This window comes from Malaclemys terrapin, chromosome 13, assembly GCF_027887155.1.
Source record: "Malaclemys terrapin pileata isolate rMalTer1 chromosome 13, rMalTer1.hap1, whole genome shotgun sequence".
In the NCBI taxonomy this organism is placed as follows: domain Eukaryota; kingdom Metazoa; phylum Chordata; order Testudines; family Emydidae; genus Malaclemys; species Malaclemys terrapin.
Window position 1 is genome coordinate 30,963,799 of NC_071517.1, and position 4,610 is coordinate 30,968,408.

The 4,610-nt window shown below is 51.2% G+C and overlaps 1 pseudogene; it reads left to right on the top strand.

Annotated features, from left to right (window-relative positions):
* Window positions 1-3,666, top strand: LOC128847912 (zinc finger protein 664-like; annotated as a pseudogene).
* Window positions 3,667-4,610: the final 944 nt, after the last annotated feature.

Sequence of the window (4,610 nt, forward strand, 5' to 3'; positions counted from 1 at the left end):
ATGATCTCCCAGATGGAACAGGGTGAAGAGCCATGGACCCCAGATCACCAGGGCTCTGAGGAAAGGCAGATCCTTAGAAACATTTGCGCAGGTGAGGAATTGGTTAAACGAACACAGAAACCATCCGTCCTTGACATAAACAGCTGGGATTCCCATACAAGCCCCCTGAGTTCCCCCAGTTCTGCCTCATCTCCTTCAGGTCAGGATTGTGCCCAGTAGGTGTCATATTCTCCTGGCACACATCGCTTATGGCTTCCCACCCTACCTGAGGCCTGGCAGTAGCTCCCTTCCTCCTGAGTGTTCAGATGGGATGTGGAGACTGAATTGGTCATTGCCTTCTGTGTCAGCCCTGGGGAAGGGTTTGGGGAGGTCAGCTCCTGGATTTTGAATCTCCCCAGCAGCTATTTTGGTTTGTTCCCCATCTTCCCGTTCCCCTTTCCCTCGGCAGAGGGACTGACTCCTGTCTGGATTCTCTCTCTGTCTCAGCAGGTGAGGGGACGGTGAGTGAGAACAAGGAGGAGAATCCACAGCAGGAAGGTCTTGAGCAAGTGGAACCGCATGGGATCGTATCAGGAAGATCTGAAGGGAACATTTCCCAGAATCCTGAGCATGAAGATGCCCATGAGAGTCAGCACAGGCCAGGATTCAGCAAGGAAACCATGCAGGGAAGAGACAGGTTATAGCCACTCACCGAGGGGGAGGTTTCAAAAGTCATAATGAAACTGTGTTCCAGCTGACATTAAGCACTAAAGAAAAGCCGCACGAATGTGTAAAGTGCAGGAAAAGATTCAAGCAGAGATCAACTCTTATTGTACATCAAAGTGTCCACACAGACGAGAGATCCTATAACTGCCCCGAGTGTGGGAAAAGCTTCAAAGAGACCTCAGCCCTTAGTGTACATCGGAGAATCCACACAGGGGAGGGACGCTATAAATGCCTTGAGTGTGGGAAAGGCTTCCATCAGAGATCGTATCTTCTTGTACATCAGAGGATCCATGCAGGAGAAAAACCCTACAACTGCCCAGACTGCGGGAAAAGCTTCAGTCAGAGCTCAAACCTTATTAAGCATCAGAGAATCCATACAGGAGACAGACCATATAAATGCCCTGACTGTGGGAAAAGCTTCAGTCAGAGCTCAGCCCTTATTGTTCATCAGAGAATCCATATGGGACAGAGAGCCTATAAATGCCCCAACTGCGGGAAAACCTTCACGCTGAGATCAGACCTGTTTTCACATCGTACAGTCCACACAGGAGAGAGACCTTATAACTGGGAAAGATTTTGCTGGTTTCTCAGCCCTTATTTTACATCGGCGAATCCACACGGGGGAGAGACCCTATAAATGCCCCAACTGTGGGAAAGGCTTCAGTCGGAGCTCAGCAGTTTCTACACATCGGAGAACCCATACGGGGGAGACCCCCTATAAATGCCCTGACTGCGGAAAAAGCTTCAGTCACAAGTTAACCCTTGTTTCACACCAGAGAGTCCACACAGGGGAGAGACCTTATAAATGCCTTGAGTGTGGGAAAAGCTACAAGCAAAGATCAAATCTTATTATACATCAGAGGACCCACACTGGGGAAAGACCCTATAAATGCCCCGACTGTGGCGAAAGCTTCAAGCAGAGCGCAGAAGTTATTTCACATCAGAGAATCCACACAGGAGGGACACCCTATAAATGCCTCGACTGCGAGAAAAGCTTCAGTAACAGCTCAGGCCTCATTGTACATCAGAGAACCCACACTGGAGAGAGACCCTATAACTGCTCTGAGTGTGGGAAAACCTTCGCTCGGAGCTCAAACCTTTCTGAACATCAGAGGATCCACACGGGAAAGAAGCCCTATGACTGCCCCGAATGCGGGAAGAGCTTCAGCCAGAGCTCAGTCCTTAAAAGGCATCAGAAAATCCACACAAGAGAGGCATCCTATAAATGTCCTGACTGCGGGAAAAGCTAAAAGGTGAAGGTCTCTCTGATGTCCCACCGGAAACTGCACACAGGATAGAAGGTGTTGGGAGCTCTCCCCGTGGGGCAATGGGTCTGTGCCCTCCTGAAGCAAAGTGTAAATGTGCTTCCTTTGAGGATGGTCTGGGTAGGGACAGCAGGTGGGTGGATGGTTGGGGTTTCTTTGGGGGGTGGTTGGTGGGGCCAGAGGAGGAGGAACTGCTGGGCACTGGGGAGATGAGATTAGTGGGGAGACATTTCTGTGGGTTCCACACACACTTTCCAGTGTAGGAGAGAGGTAAAAATGCTCCATTGTAGTTTGTGTCTGAGTGTCTCTGCAGCTCCTAAGGCCCCTCGTGGGGAGCATCAAGGTGCCCTGTGGGTCCCGGGTATATGAAGTCTTTCCCTGGATGTTTGAAGAAGAGAAAGGAGCAGTTAGGTGCAGCATGAAAGGTGGGTGATGGTGTCTTACGAATCTCATGATTCTGCTCCTCATGTGATAAGTGCCTCCTGTGTTTTACACAACTGTGAGAGCCAGGGAAATCCTGGAGGATGGGTGGGAGCGGGAGTTGGAGGGACCTTATGAACGATATGGATGTTCAGAGAGAAAGACTCTGCCCAGTATCCCAACTGCTCAAGGAAACAGGGCTAGGGATGCATTGTGCTCCTCCTTTGAGACTAGAGCATAGTTCTGCATAATGAATGTTCTATAACCAAGGAAATACGTTTGTGTTTGTTAGGAGTTGATAGTATGAGGGGTGAATGTTGTACCATTCATGGGTTGAGCTGTACTTCAATGGGTGGTTGGGGGGCTGTGTTTTTTTCAGATGTGTGTGGGGGTACTGTAGGGTGGGTGTTTGGGAGGGTCTGCTGGGGTCAGATGGGTAGGGGGCAGGTTCATAATTACATGTGCACCTAAGTTCCCTCTAAGGTGTGTGACTGTGCAGCCACAGGGGCCTGGACTGAAGAGGCGCCTCTCCCCCGACCCCAGCCCCGGAGCTGCTGCAGCAGGAAGAGGCGCCTCTCCACCAGCCCCGGGCTGCTGCAGTGAGATAGGGCTGGGGGGAGTTCTCTCTCCCCGATGCAGCCTTGTGGCAGCCTGCACCCCAAATCTCTCATCCCTGGCCGCACCCCAGAGCCGGCACCCCTAGCTGGAGCCCTCACCCCCTGCACCCGAACCCTCTGCCCCAGCCCTGAGCCCCCTCCCGCACCCTGAACTCCTCATCCCCAGCCCCACCCCAGAGCCCGCACCCCCAGCCAAAGCCCTTACCCCCCTCACCCCAACCCTCTGCCCCAGCCCTGAGCCCCCTCCTGCACCCCTCAGTCCCTCCCCCATCACCACCATATTGATGCACATAACAAAATTCATGCACATGGACGTAAAAAAACAGAGGGAAAATTGATGTGCACCCCTAGTGCACTATTCCTGTCAAAATAGAACACCGTCTTTGCCTTAAGTTCTCTTGTATGACACCCACAGATCAACACTAAAGTACCCTGCAAAATTATAGAGCATTCTGCAGTAAGAGTTCTACCGCCAAATGCCTTAGAGTGCTTTGAAATCTCTGTGCATTTTGAAATGTCTCTGAAGTCTGATTTGGCTGTTTATCTCATGAAATCTCAACTTAAGTGAAAGCTGAGTGCATTAATGAAGCCAATGTACCTTTTCTATTGATTGTTTTCTCTTCCTGCATCTGCAGTTACAATAAAAATGCTGGCCCTACGATGCATTGGACTTTTTTAACCTCCATGATGCTGACATTTCGAGCAATGGTGGGTGATGCAGTGGGTGGGTGGGTGAAGGAAGAACCAACAGGGAGCAGTTCGGGAAGAGGGTTATGGGGGTAGCAAGTGGATAAACCAGTAAATCTACTGTGACTTTATATCGGGTGCTAGCAGAGGTCTGGACTCATCCACGAATGGACCCCACCTGATCTGGTATTAGGCTCTAGTCAGCTGCTTGGGGTAGGTGCCTCTGACCTGGGACCATTTTGCCCTGCCCCCGTCATACTGCTGGTGGCCTGATGAGTGAATAATACACGTTTTTATAGCATATCCTCCAGCACTTAGACTAGCCACTTTGTTTCAGACTCCAAGTCCTCAGTCCTGTTTCTATTATCTCTTCCCAAACTCATGCAAGCTTGTCCAACGTTCACTCCCACCTTTCAGCTGACACCTGTGATGCAGGGGTCTGACTGGCTAAGTCTTTACCCATCCACCCCCTTCTGGAGGCAGGTCAACCTCCTGGGGTTCATCCTCAGGTCATTTCATCCGCTCTCATTTGCGTTGGCTTGGCACTGGGACCAGCTCTGGCAGTGCCCTCTCGTCTTCATTTGCTCTAACAGTGTCTTGAAGGTATCTGCATCCTGGTGACTCTTCTCCAGGGGGAAGGGAACCACTAGGGGACAGTTGGGGAGAATGAGATGGGTCGCTCCCCATCCCGAAGTGTCTAGCCTGCAGCAGTCTGGGTGTGCTGGCAAACAGCCGGAAGGTGGACCATAGAATGGGTAGGGGGCGGTAGAGACTCAACCAGTCAAATCCCAATGAAGGGCACCTCAAAATGGAAATGCCAGTTGCTGCCGTGTGTACAGGGCTCCTAGACGTGGGAGCAGAAGTGATCCTCTTTCTTGAGGAATTGCTGGGAACAGAGGTAATGCCCATGACTGAG